The sequence below is a fragment of the Vulpes vulpes genome, chromosome 12 (genome assembly GCF_048418805.1).
Source record: "Vulpes vulpes isolate BD-2025 chromosome 12, VulVul3, whole genome shotgun sequence".
Lineage (NCBI taxonomy): Eukaryota > Metazoa > Chordata > Mammalia > Carnivora > Canidae > Vulpes > Vulpes vulpes.
This window is the reverse complement of record NC_132791.1, coordinates 167,201,859-167,216,890: the sequence shown is the minus strand read 5'-3', so window position 1 is coordinate 167,216,890 and position 15,032 is coordinate 167,201,859. Positions and strand designations below refer to the sequence as shown.

General features: G+C 45.4%; 1 long non-coding RNA gene across 1 annotated transcript; it reads right to left on the bottom strand.

The window, feature by feature from the left end:
* Positions 1 to 3,780: 3,780 nt before the first annotated feature.
* Positions 3,781 to 12,548, bottom strand: LOC140594785 (uncharacterized). The gene is made up of 2 exons (XR_011996096.1): positions 12,291 to 12,548; positions 3,781 to 4,058 (listed from the first exon to the last, which is right to left on the bottom strand). It is a non-coding gene; the product is annotated as an uncharacterized lncRNA (long non-coding RNA).
* Positions 12,549 to 15,032: the final 2,484 nt, after the last annotated feature.

Sequence of the window (15,032 nt, the reverse complement as noted above, 5' to 3'; positions counted from 1 at the left end):
ACCACACAGACAGAAGGCAAACAGCAGCACGTCCTCGGAGCTTCACTTGGGTTGGGATGCTCAATCTTCTTTTGTGTGTCCGTTCATCTTGCAGTGGTGGCGGGGCAGGGGGGAGGGGGGTGCCTTTGGGAGGGGGGTGCCTCATCTCATCTTTCCCTCTCAGTTTCCCCCACTTGGTCTTTCAGCCGTCACACTACAAAGTGCTAGGAGGGATGTCAAGCCCCCCCGCCGAACTTGCACGAGGTACCCATAGTGAGGACGGTCCCTCTGATTTGGGGTAACAGCACCCCAAGGCAGCTGTGGGATGTCCTGCCCTGCTTGGAGGCTGAGCCTCTGCTGGGCGCCCTCTAGAGGCCATACGCCAGCAAGCACCATATTCCACATTTTCAGATGAGTAAACCCCAGGTGCAGAAAAGTTCTGCAAATGCCCTCCGACCAATAGGGTTCAAGTGGGAATCTGAATCCAGACATCTGAAGAAAAGACAAGATAATACAGAGGATGAAGGGGTGCTTGTGAACACAAGTCTGGAGTAAGCTGAGAATACAGCTGGAAGTCCAGAGTGAGAGCAGAGGGTTCCTGCAGCCACTGAGCTGAGTAGGCTCCCTGCCCACTGCTCTGATGATCAGGAGGTTCTGGGGAACCTTCGTCCACACTTGTGCTCAGCCAAGAAGTCCCCTCCTTCCCTCTGACAGATGCCAGTGCTTCTCCCATCTCCTTTCCTGACATTTACCAAACTGTGTGAAGATAAATGAGTGAACACCCACAAAAATTCCATTTCCGTGTGAGCCATTATTAATCACTAAGCGTCAGCCCCACACAGGCGGGGATCTGGGTTCATTCAACCCTCTGTACTAATGATGCCCAGCACATAGTAAGTGTTCCGTAAATACATATGGGACAAATGCATTATGCAAAAAAACATTTAATACTAAGTCTTTGTTGAATGATAGGTTGAGGACCCAGGTCTCCTGGGTATCATTGCTAGTTCCATGAGACTCTCTCATCTCCCTCCGCCCTGAGGGGAACACACTCCTGCATTTCAGTCTCCTGAGCCTCTCTGCCTCCTTCCCATTCAACCTCAAGGCTGCAGGAAAGAGAGGAGAAGCAGAGGTTGCTCCTAGTCTGTCCCCAAACTCCACACTCAGCTGGAGTTTCTGTGAGAGGCTGCCACACCTGGCAGGCAAGGACTGGAGGTCACAGCCTCCTGACAGATGAGGCCCAGGACTATGCTTTGTACATCTGGCCTGGGTGAAAGGGTCCAGTCCCCAGGGCCCACACATGGCCTGCTGTCTGCCTGCTTCTGGGGTACCCCCAGCTGCCCAGAACACATACTTGTCCATCTCCCACAACACACTGCTCTGTGAGTGGGGAAGGCTCCCTCCTGCCCACAGGAAGCTCACAGCCTGATCACACTTGTGGGTAAAAAGAATGAGGCATCATGCCTCCTGGGATCTTGGTATCTTTGTTTTCAAGTATTTCGCTCCTCTTGATGCATCACAAAAACTCTTCCATCACCTCCTTTTCCTGTGTATCTCTCCTCCCTCTCCTCTCTCTGGGACTGCTCAGGCACAAATGTATAATCCGGAGTGATGAGTGAAAAGCAGGGCAGGGAGAAAAGTTTAAAAAGAAAAAGAAAAGCAAGAAGAGCTGCCTGCACCCTCTCTGCAAGCTCGCACGCCCGCAGGCAAGGTGCGGCTGGTATTCCAGGTGGAGGAGTTGTCAGGGGCTAATGTGTGACATGTCTAGTGGTGCAAGGATTCTGATGGGGGGGTATGACAGCCTCCTCTTGATGTTGCTTCAAGACCCCCCAAATCCAGCTACAAGAGGACCCCCCAGGTTGCTCCATCAATCCCCGAGAATTCATTCACTCGACAAGTAGTTACTGAGGGCCTACTATGTGCCCGGCACACACAGTCCAGCAGTGACCACAGGGACATGAGCCCTATTCACCCACAGGTGGGGTGAGGAGGCAGGCCCCAAACACCAGGAATAAATGGTTTGATGTATATGAATGTCCTACAGCTATCAAAAAGGTGCACGCAACAGGGCCTCACTGTATAGAAATCTGTTCTTTCAGTGTGCAGGCAGGCCCACCTCCCTCTGGGCCCTGAAGGGGAAAACTTAACCGTAGACCTGTTGCTCAGCTGGCTGTCCTGGGCACTCCCTGGCTTGCAGACACATCATTCCAAGCTCTGTCTATGATGTCACATAGACTCTCCCCTGCATCCTGTGTTTCCCTCTTCTTAGAAGGATACCTGTCATTGGATTAAGGCCACTCTAAAGACCTCACCTTAACTGATCATCTGCAAAGACCCTATTTCCAAATAGGGTCCCACTCATAGGTACCAGGAGCTAGAACTTGAATACATCTTTTCAGAGAACATAATTCAACCCACAGTTGCATTTGGAGAAAATAAAGCAGAGAAAGGAAGAGCCAGAATCAGGGGACAAGGACAGGGTGTGGCTGTGTGTCCAAACAGTGACACTGTCAGCATCAGTGGTCTTAGTGGGCCAGGACAAGAGTGACCTCATCCCCTTCAGACCCTGGGGACTCTGCAGCCACTCTCATCCCCCTTTCTTTTCACTTGGCCCATTCGAAAGGGAGATAAAAGTCACCACGAGTGAGCACCATTTGGTCACCAAGACCCCTGGCGCCAATTTTCTCGACCCTTCTCTGTGCCCGGGGCGTTTGTCTGGCTTAGCAGAGTAGGGCTCTTTCCAGCCTGTGCTTCAGGCGAGAAGTTGACACATCTCCACTAAAGCTGCCTCATAAAAGCTGGAAATATATTGAGCAAAGGATTCCATTTCCTGTCCTCGGCCAGCAGGCGCATGTACCAGGCTTTCATTCTCCGCCAAGTTCTCCAGGGAGGTAACACTGCAAACCATTTTTCTGCATAAATGTTTACACTGTATAATTTTCCTTTGGTGCAAAGCATTTCATATATGTAGGGAAAACAAGATACAAACCAGCACAACGGAGATTCCTGAAGACAGGGGTCTCGGGATCTGAGGAGAGAGGACAGACGTTAGGCCTGCTTCCTCACACAGAACCTGCAAGCAGGCCTCACCATCTTGGCTTTTGGAAGAGTGAAGAACTTCACACACTCGTCCCACGTCCCCTGGGCCTAAGGGTTGCAAACATCTTAGATAAACTTCTCTTTCATTAATGCCATCTCTGTTTGAGTTCTGAACTGGATCATAATTGTCTCAGGTCCTGAACAGATCAGGAAAAATAATTTTTTTTTAGGAAAAATAATTTTTTAAATTAATAGACTTTGTTCTTTAGAGCAGTCTGAGATTTACAGAATCTTATAGAGCAGAGTTCCCACATGTTCGGGCCGTGGGTCTCAGAGTTCAGGCTGGTGCCCCATACAAGGTAAAGATGGCTGAGGATGTCCGAAAGGGTCAGGTCCACAGGACCTGCCCCTCAGCATTTCCATTTGAGAGGACCGCACACAAGCAAGCAAGAGAAGTTGTGGTTAATGAGTGTGCCAGAAAGCAGATGACCAGGACGGTGTGGTGGAGACTAAGACGAGACACCTGCCTTGACTGGGTGTTCAGGATCAAAATTTTTACACATTGCTGTTCATGGCCGTGTTTTATTAGTAATGCTGAAAAGTGAGAAACAAACTCAAGGTTCAAATATAGCAGTGTGGTTCATTAACCTCAATAGCCAATGGATAAAATAGTATGTGGCCACCAAAAACAATATAAAGACCATGTAACAAATGGGGAAATGCTTACAATATAATTTCAAGGAAAAAAACCACAACAGAAGATAAAATTGTACTTTCATGTATTAACCAGGAACATATAAAAATATACATACATTAGAAAGAAACACATCACATATTAGTGGGGTTTGTCTTTTGCAGCTAAAGGGATGGAAGTGCATTTCTTTAACAAATACAAATCCTTGGGAACCCTGGGTGGCGCAGCGGTTTAGCGCCTGCCTTTGGCCCAGGGCGCGATCCTGGAGACCCGGGATCGAATCCCACGTCGGGCTCCCGGTGCATGGAGCCTGCTTCTCCCTCTGCCTCTCTCTCTCTCTGTGTGACTATCATAAATAAATAAAAATTTAAAAAAAAAATACAAATCCTTATGTAGTAAGTGAGAAGTTTAAAACAAAGAAATGACTTGAAAGTTCAAATCAATCCATACATCAATTGGAGGTTATGATTAAATGGTCAGTATTTAAACCAGTATTACTGTCTTTGACATTCAGCAATTTCTGATCACTCAGTACAAACTAGCTTAGAAATGACTTCAGGATAATTTGCATGTATATTCATATGTATACCATATATCTATATTCATATATACATACGAGTGTATTCACACATGGATAGTATGTATACAAACATACACACACACACACACACGGATACCCATATATGTGTGTGTATATGTGTGTGTGTGTGTGTGTATATATTATATAACATATATATATATTTCCATCAGGATTTTCTACCCCAAGGAAAAATTGCAAATCTTGTTTGGCCAAAAAGAAAAAAAGAAAAAAAATCCCTGAAGGTGGGCCCCACATGGTCTTATAAAAACAGATGGCCAGTTGGGATTTATGAATACATGATAGAGAGGAATAATTTTACACATGACATGTTCCTGGCAGAGTGTCAGCCATACATGTTCAAAATTATTTTTTAATTAATTTCAATAGTTTAAAAAAAAGTCATTGAGTAAATCCCCTGCCTCTAAGCATTTTTACTTAAATAGATCCATTTGTTTTTTAACTGACTCAATAGAAATTCATAGGCCAAAAATATGAGGTCTGAGCGAGTAGCCTTGGCCTCAGACCATAAACCTGGCTGCTCGGAGCGCTAATCCAGGCCCGGTTTTAAACTCTCCCTGTGGTCCTGGGTGAGCTACTCAGGTCTGGCTTTCCAGTTCTTTGCAGAGAGTTAAAATCCCCATGCATTCCGCAAGGTGGGTCCTTGGCTAGGGGGCTGGGACTGGCCATAGGGTGAGGCTGCAAACATCACGTGGGCACAGAGAACCAGCTAAGCACTCTGGGGAGTGCCTGAGGCCACTGGTCTGCCAGCCCCTCTCCCAGCCTCACACTCCCCATCAGGACAGACATAACAAAGCACCCCTCATCAAGGCTGACCAAGATAAAGGCCTCAAGTGCCCCAGGTCTGCCCCCAGACTGGATGCCACACTGTGGTGTTTACTCCTCTCAGGCCCTTTATAATAACCGACTCCCCAAGCAACTCCCCATTATGTTTTTCCCTTCAGCAAAGGCTGTACTGAGCATTTACTAGGTACCAGGCACTTCCCCAGACAATCAGCTACTATGTTATTTTCCACTGAGACAGTCAGCAGAACTGGGATTTCTGCACAGGCAGCTGGACCCCAAGTCCACAAGCTCGACCCCTCCCCTCTGTGCTACACGTGAATGGGCAGCAACAGAGATGTGGATACCAAGTAGGATCCAAGATCCAAAGGAACCCATACAGGTGCCCTCCCCTGCCCTCTCCCACCAGGCCCAGACTCAGAGGCCACCATTTTCAGGCTGTGTGGTCCTGGGTGGGTTACTGGACATCTCTGTTCCTCCTTTTCCTCAGTTTCAAGGTAACAACAGCACTTAATTATATGAAGTGAAAGAAAGTACCTAAAGTGTTCACAGTGACAGGTCAGAAACTGAGATGCAGAGATGCTGCACAATTTGCTCACCATCCACAAGCAAGCAAGCCCCCACCCCTCACCACCTGCAGGGGACGCTGGGCAATGAAGACACAGGGTCACTGGGTTTAACTTAGACCTGTGGTTGGCAAACCTTTTTCACAAAGGACCAGGTAATAAATACCTTTGGCTCTTGACCCATATAGTCCCTGCTGCCATTACTCCACTCTGTCACAAACAACCATCAGTGAATGGGTGTGGCTGTGTTCCAATAAAATTTTATTTACACAAAGAGGCCCTGGCCCTCAGTTGTAGTTTGCAGACCCCTGCCACAGATGGAGATGAGTCAGAGTTCTGGTAGGAAGGATGCAGAGAGGGACAGGTGCAGAATGTGCCACAATCGCTAAGCTAAATCTATGCAGCAAGAGCTGTTAAGTGCAACAGAAATGAAGGGCTGGGAAACTGTCAAACAGAGAAAGAGCTCTGACCCAAGTTTGTGGTGTTTTCTCTAGAAGAGGCCCTCCTGCCTTGCAGCTCTCAGGAGTGTCCCACAGACCCCAGCTCCAGGTCTGCTTTCTGGGGTAGAGACTCAGCTGGTTTCTAACATGGATGTGGATGGCTGGATGGGGGGATGCCACTCCTTTCTAGCTGGGGTCTCCCACTGAGGGCCTCCTGGGCCAGTTTACACCTGTGGCACGGATATGAGTCCAAATCCCCATGCTCCTTCGGATGCAGGGCCTTTGCACATGCTGTTCCCTTTGCCTGCAACATCCCTGCCCACCTACTTTCCACCTGGCCAACTCCCTCCTCCTCCAGGCCTCAGCAGAAGCACCAGTTCCCAGGGACAACTTTCCCCAGCCAGACACCACCCCCTTCTGGCTTGGGGCCCCCCATATGCAAAGTCCCATGCACTTGCACCTCCTCTTGTAACTGTAACCACACTGTGGCTCTACAATATTTACTTGTCTCCCCCACTGGACTGGGTGGAGCACTGGGCAAGGATGGACCGCACTGGTCTTATTCTCCATGCTTTCCTCAGTTCCTAGCTCAGGATCTGACTGAAGAAATTAATAAACAGAAAGAAAACTAAATGTTCAAATAGAAATCTCTCCTTCCAAGTAAGATGTTAAACTCAGTGGCATTACGTCACTGAAATGAGTATGTTTTAATTCTTTCTTCCCTCTTCTAACATTTTCCCACTTTCTTGCTTTCCAAATTTATAAACTGGGGTAAAGTGAGTTCACATAAAGGACTAAGCTGTGTTAAAAAGTGCTTCATTGACTGATGTATTTCATTAGCATTGAAAACAGTGCAGTTATATTATATGTTTCATACAAACTACTAATCCACATGTGTGCAAATTTGCCTCTAAGGACAACTTAGTATTTTTATGATTTGCTTTCAATATTTCCCCATTGTTCCAATGTAATATTTTTTGCTATTAAAATTCATAATAAACTTCTGGAGGGGAAAAAAAACAGGGTCACTCCAAGCAAGTAAAAGCAAGAAACTAAGGACTCATAACCACTTTTTCTTTGTCTCCAATGAGGAAAGTTTCTGAAACTAACTTTACCTCCTCAGTTGTAAAAATACATTGAAATAGTCGTTGACAACCCTCAAGATTAACTCGAACTCATCACACTGCTTCAGCTTTGTGCCCTCCTCCTGCTTTGCAAAGAGTGCTGTGCACTAAGTGCCTAAAAACCAAGGAACACTGACTAGTAGTGTTTACTGACTGCTTGCTGTGTCCTCACATGGTAGGGAAGCTCCAGTCTTTTTTTTTTAATTGAAGTATAATTAATATTCAGTGTCTTATTAGTTTCAGGTGTACAATATAATGATGCCACACAGGTCTCGCCATCTTTTTAAATTTTTTTATTTAAATTCAATTTGCCAACACATAATCTAACACTCAGTGCGCATCTCATCAAGTGCCCTCAATGCCCATCACCCAGTTACCCCATCCCCCCACACATCTCCCCTTCTAAAGCCCTTTGCTTCCCAGAGCTTGGAGTCTATAATGGTTTGTCTTCCTCTCAAATTTTCCCCACTCAGTTACTCCCCTTCCCTTATGGTCCCTTGCACTATTTCCTATATTCCACATATGAGTGAAACCATATAATTGTCTTTCTCTGATTGACTTATTTCACTCAGCATAATATCCTCCAGTTTCATTCATATCAATGTAAATGGTAGGCATTTATCCTTTCTGATGGCTGAGCAACATTCCACTGTATATATCTTATATATAGACCACATCTTCTTTATCCATTCATTTGTTGAAGGACATCTCAGCTCCTTCCACAGTTTGACTATTGTGGACATTGCTGGTATGAACATTAGGGTGCAGGTGTCCCGGCATTTCACAACATCAGTAACTTTGGGGTAAATACCCAGTAGTGCAGACGCTGGATTGTAGGGTAGCTCTATTTTTAACTTCTTGAGGAACCTCCACACTGTTTTCCAGAGTGGTTGCACCAGCTTGTATTCTCACCAACAGGGCAAGAGGATTCCCCTTTCTCCACATCCTCACCAACATCTGTCATTTACTGACTTGTTAATTTTAGCCATTCTGTTATGAGGTGGTATCCCATCGTGGTTTTGATTTGTATTTCCCTGATAGCAAATGATGTGGAGCATTTTTTCATGTGTCTGTTAGCCACGTGTAGGTCTTCTTTGGAGAAATGTCTGTTCATGTCTCCTGCCCATTTCTTGACTGGACTGTTTGTTTTTTGGGGTGTTGAGTTTGCTTAGTTCTTTATAATCTTGGATACTAGCCCTTTATCTGATATGTCATTTCCAAATACCATCTCCCATTCTGTAGGTTACCTTTTAGTTTTGTTGAGTGTTTCCTTTGCTATGCAGAAGCTTTTTATCTTGATGAAGTCCCAATAGTTCATTTTTGCTTTTGTTTCCCTTGCCTTTATACACATGTCTTGCAATAAGTTGCTGTGGCTGAGTTCAAAAAGATTGCTGCCTGTGTTCTCTAGGATTTTTTTTCCTCTAGGATTTTAATGGATTCTTGTCTCACATTTATATCTTTAAACTATTTTGAGTTTATCTTTGTGCATGGTGTAAGAGAATGGTCTAGTTTCATTCTTCCGCATGTGGCTGTCCAATTTTCCCACCACCATTTATTGAAGAAATTGTCTTTTTTCTAATGGATAATTTTTCCTGCTTTGTCAAAGATTAGTTGATGGTCCATTTCTGGGTTCTCTATTCTGTTACATTGATCCATGTGTCTGTTTTTGTGCCAGTACCATATGGTCTTGATGATCACAGCTTTGTAATACAGCTTGAAGTCAGGCATTGTGATGCCCCCAGCTTTGGTTTTCTTTTTCAACATTCTTCTGGCTAGTTGGGAGTCTTTACTGGCTCCATACAAATATTAGAATTATTTGTTCCAACTCTGTGAAGAAAGTCCATGGTATTTTGAAAGAGATTACATTGAATGTGTAAATTGCTCTGGGTAGCATAGACATTTTCACAATATTTATTCTTCTAATCTATGAGCATGGAGTGTTTTATCATCTCTTTGTGTCTTCCTCATTTTCTTTCATAAGTGTTCCGTAGTTATTAGAGGACAGATCTTTTACCTCCTTGGTTAGATTTATTCCTAAGTATCTTATGGTTTTTGGCACAATTGTAAATGGGATTAATTCCTTAATTTCTTTTTCTTCAGTTTCATTGTTTGTGTACAGAAACGCAACTGATTTCTGTGCATTGATTTTGTATCCTGCCACATTGCTGAATTACTGTATGAGTTCTATCAATTTTGGGATGAAGTCGTTTGGGTTTTCAATATAGAGTATCATGTCATCTGCAAAGAGGGAAAGTTTGACTTCTTTGCCAACTTGAATGCCTTTAATTTCTTTTTGTTATCTGCTTGCTGAGGCTAGGACTTCTAGTACTATGTTGAACAAAAGTGGTGAGGGTGGGCATCCCTGTCGTGTTCCTGATCTTAGGGGAAAAGCTCTGTTTTTCCCCATTGAGAATGATATTTGCTGTGGGCTTTCATAGATGGCTTTTATGATATTGGGATATGTTCCCTTTATCCCTACACTTTGAAGAGTTTTAATCAGGAAAGGATGCTGTATTTTGTCAAATGCTTTCTCTGCCATCAGTTGAGGGGATCATATTGTTCTTGTCCTTTTTTTTTTCTTAATGTGATCTATCAGTGTTCATTGATTTACAAATGTTGAACCACCCTTGCATCCCAGGGATAAATCCCACTTGGTCGTGGTGAATAATCCTTTTAGTGGACTGTTGGATCCTATTGGCTAGTATCTTGGTGATAATTTTTGTATCCATATTCATCAGGGATATTGGTCTGTATTTCTCCTTTTTGGTGGGGTGTTTTTTCTGGTTTTGGGATCAAGGTAATTCTGGCCTCAGAGAGTGAGTTTGGAAGTTTTCTTTCCCATTTCTATCTTTTGAAACAGCTTTAGTAGAATAAGTATTGTTTTTTTCTTTAAATATTTGGTAGAATTCCCCTGGGAAGCCATCTGGTCCTGGACTTTTGTTTCTTGGGAGGCTTTTGATGACTGCTTCAATTTCCTTGCTGGTTATGGGTCTGTCTCCATCTTCTTATAAGGACACTGATCCCATCAAGGAAGTCCTGATCCCATGACCTCATCTAATCACCTCCCAAAAGACCTGATCACCTCCAAATACGCGTTGCACTGGGAGCTAGGGCTTCAACACAGGCACTTGGGGGACACATATATTCAGTCCATAATACTCACTAGCATTTTTAATATTGATTACAAGTTCAAAGGATGCTATTTTGGATATATTGAGTTAAATAAAGTATATTAAATTAATTTCACTTTCACTATTTATAAGGTACCTATTGGAAAATTTTGGATTATACATGCAGGTCAAATGATATTTCCGTTGGACAGACCTAGTTCACAGACTGTGGATGTGAACTCCATCTGCATGACGGCTGTACGACCTTGAGCAACCAACTGCACCTCAAGTTCCTAATCCACAAAATGGAAGTTGTTCTGGCACAGAAATGTGAGCTGGGTTTATCTGCACCATCACCTGGCAAACAGGTCTTCCAAATGGGCCGTTTTCCCCAAAAGCAGGTGTGTCTGCTGGAAACCTTTCCCTAGTAGAAAGTACTGCCCTGCTCCCTTTAGTCCTAGCAGGGCCTGGGGGATCACATGGGCTTTGTTTGGGGAAGAACTGTTTGCCAGGAGGCTCTAGGCAAGAAAAACAAACAGGGCCCCCTCTCTGTGTGGTTATTCAAGAGAAATGCTTGAAAACAAACAGGCAAAGAAAGAAGTAGCCAAGGGAGAGAAATCACAGCGTTTAGGAGATGCCCTTTCAGCTCACTCCAAACCCTAGACAGAAGTGGGCAAAGCAGAAAAGAGCTGCACAAGGTGAAGAGCACACAGGGCAGGAGATGGCAAATGGCAAACGGAGCACCCCACTCAAACTAAGCTGAGTCCGACAGAAGGAGAAAGTTGATGGGAGTCCAGGTGAGGGGAGGAAGGAGGTCCCCACATGTGGAAGTAATTACTGAAATATTTGCACCTTTCCAAACAGCAGACAGCCTCTCCAGCTCAAAACATCTTTGCATCCCCCAGTAGAGCCCCCTGAATCCAGCTGGCAGAGGGGCACTTTTGGCATCAGCTCTGGAAGCCAGAGGAAAACATCCCAGCTTAGGCTCAGGGAAAGGGGCATTCTGCTGGGGCCCTTCTGTGTGCTGTCCCAGGCTAGGGGCACGGAACAAAAATGCAAGGACGGTTTGTCTGCTGCCACTGGGATGGAACCAGCTGGAACCTGCTCACATCCTGCACCAGCTGACAGTCACATTGTGATGGATGAGGGTCAAGAACCTGCCCCTGACCTGTGTCCTAAGGACTGCAGTTTTCCTTAGTAGTTCTGGGCCCTCTGCAGGGAGAGGAATGAAACTGGCAGAGCCACACAGCAGCAGCTCCTGAGCCACTAAGAGGCCTCTGTCTGCGGCACTCTATGGATATTACAGTGAGCAGGTGAGAGCCACTGGTTCTGCAGAAATAAGAGTCCTACATCCTACAGTTCCAGGAGGACTCCTGCCCATTCACCACCTAGAAACACAAAACTACTGAGCGACCAGGCCCAATGGGATCATTCAAATGTCATGCCTTTTTGAGAGGTTCTGATTAAGAACCTGCCCAGGCCAAGCTAACCAAGTGCAGGCTGCTCTCTGCCTCCACTCACCTCCCAGAGAGCTTCCCAGAAGACACTGCATATGCCATTCTCTCCACCCTGAGGGCACCCCACCATCACATCTTCCCAGCAAAACCCCCATCCTCCCACTGCTGAGCCCCTGGAGGAAGCTTCCCTGACACTGTCCTCCTTCCATCAAAGTGACATGTGCCTCCTCACCTCCTTGGCCCTTCTGCAGTCCTACTGCACATCCTGGTCATTTGTAGATGTACTCATTCCCATGTCTGGCTGCCATGAAGGACCTCTATCTCTATCACCTTGGCATTCACTGGTGAGGCAGACAGTTCAGAGCCATTCTGAGCCCTTCCCCTGTAATGGGGAGCACAGGAGAGCCACTGGCATGAGTCTGAATCCCAGCCCAACCCTTCTCCTCACTATGACCCCAAGCAAGTGACTTAACATCTCAGTGCATAATAACAGCACTCACCTCCAGGAGCAACCAGGTTCCTCTAGTTAAAGCGCTGAGAGCAGTGCCACACACAGCAGGACCCAGGACACTGCAGAGTGTCAGCTGCAATTTCTCCCCTGGCACAGAGCACAAAACCAAACACTTTTATAAAATTTTGGTGTCAACTCCAACAACCCATTTGAAGCCTTAAAACAGGAGGCTGGGGTTGAAGCCTCCAGCCTCAGGACAGAGGGATTAGCAGCACTGTGTCTGCTTAGTTACTCAGCTCCTGCCTCTCCAGAGGACAATCCCCTTGAAAGAGGAGATTATGCAGTGCAGAGAAGAGCACAGCTCTGTCACCTCCCAGCTGAGCTCCGGGCTTAGGCTAATTTCCCGCAGGTGGTCTGGGCCAGGTTTCCTGGAGGCCCAGGGACAGAACAAACAGCCTTTCCTGCCCCCCAGGGATTACAGCGTGAAAACACATTTTAAACCTTAAGAAGCTAAAATGCCACATCCGTGTAGGACACTCCACATACTTAAATTTTAAAACAGCAGCATGCCAAGAACTCTCACAAGTGATGGGCCCCTGCTTTGAACTATTGGAAAGTATTCACCTTCCAGAAAAACAATTCAAGCAGAGTGACATGTGCCTAACAAAATCACTCAAAGGGTGCCTTCCCTCCTCTGGAACAGTCCTCCCTTCCCTGGGTGTCAGGTTTGTGCGAGATGTCGGTGATGGACATCTGGAAATAGTTCCTACTGTGATACAAAGTTCCAAAGGAGTCATGGCTTAGCAACCCTGAGACAGGAAAATGCCTTGTTCCAGGTATGAAATCTACCACTGCATGTGAGGAGAAAGGGCCCATCTTCCCAGGGAAGTTTGGAGATGCTCACGTGCTTGCTCTTCAGATTTAATGGCACAGAAGCCAAATGCCAGATACAGTTCAACTGGAAAGTGCTCAGGCAACCATCACAAGGCCTGAATTCAAAGCTCTGCCCCTACTGCTTCCAAGCTGTGTTGACCCTAGACCAGTTTCTTGATCTCTCTGAGCTTCAGTTTTCTCATCCACAATATGGTAGAGATATCAGTACCTGCTTCCCAAGCTAGTAGTGAAGACTTAGTGAGACCTGGTACTTGAAGGCTCTGCTTTGGAAACTGCAGTAACACAGTATTCAAATACAACTTTCATCTATCCGAAGGCCAGTGTGTTTGGTCTTCCCATCCAAACAATCTTTAAATCTTATAAAACACCCAGGTGTTCAAAGAGATGGAAAGGAAAGACCTTTGCTGCTTTGTTTTTCATGATAGCATATCAACTGGAACTCAGTTTGTATGCATCAAGATTCAGTGTGACCCACAGACATTGAAGAGCACAGGGAAGATGAATAATCAGAGCCTTGGAGAGGACATCCAGATGTTTTGTTATGTGGGAGGGAACTACACCCCAACACAATGCAGCCACAGCCTGTGCGTGGTGTGATGGCAGGGCTATTTGTGCTCAGTATCGAATCTGCAACTCCCAACATCACACCTGGCACACAGCAGGTGCTCAGAAACCTTGGGTGAATCAATGAATAGGCACAGTATTATTCAACACATTGAAAGTGGCATTGAACAACACAAGTCTTACTATCCATACACATATGTGAGTGCCAGGGAAGGGACTGGGGAAGAGGCATCTAAACCACGCAGTGTGACTCACTGAGGACACAAGGGCAGCACATTTTGGTCTGAACTTCAGTAGCATTTGAATCCTGTCCCGAAAATACAGTTGACCCTTGAACAACATGAGGGGTGGGGGCAATGACTCCCACACAGTCAAAAATCCATGTATAACTTAACTTTTGACTCCTCCAAATTTATCTACTGATGGCCTACTGTTGATCAGAAGCCTTACTGATAACAAACGGTCAGTTAACATGTATCATGTATGTCATATGCACTACATACTGCATTCTTACAGTACAGTAGGCTAGAGGGAAAAAATGTTAAGAAAATCTTAAGCTGGAGAAAATACAGTTACTAGACTGTATTTATTGAAAAAATCAGGGGCACCTAGGTAGCTCTGTCAGTTGAGCATCAGACTTTTGGTATCAGCTCAGGTCATGATCTCGTGGTCATGGGACGAAGCTTTGTGTCAGGCTCTGCACTAAGCATGGAACCTGCTTGGGATCTCTCTCTCTCTCTCTCTCTCCCTCTGCCCCTTCCCACCTCGTACTCTCTCTAAAAATATATATAATCCACATATAAGTGGACCCACAGTTCAAACCCATGTAGTTCAAGAGTCAACTGTATATTCCTGCATAGCTAATATAATCTATAAAATAATCTATAAAGTAATAAACTCTCTAAATAAAAAGCAAAATAAAAAAGAAACTCGGGCAGCCCAGGTGGCTCAGTGGTTTAGTGCTGCCTTCAGCCCAGGGCATGATCCTGGAGACCCAGAATCCAGTCCCACGTCAGGCTCCCTGCGTGGAGCCTGCTTCTCCCTCTGCCTGTGTCTCTGCCTCTCTCTCTCTCTCTCTCTCTCTCTCTGTCTCTCATGAATAAACAAAATCTTTTTAATTAATTAATTAATAAGAAACTCATGTATAACTAATGCCCCCTATTATATCAGGAATCATTAGAAAAAGAGTCTGGTGACCCATAACTTAAAATTAAAATTAGTCAAATCAGAGGAGAAATTTGCACAGGGAGGTCCACCCACCCCCAGGAGCAGGAAACTAGTGGAACATACAGAACAGAAAGACACTGTGTCCAGATGAGTAATAATAAAGGGG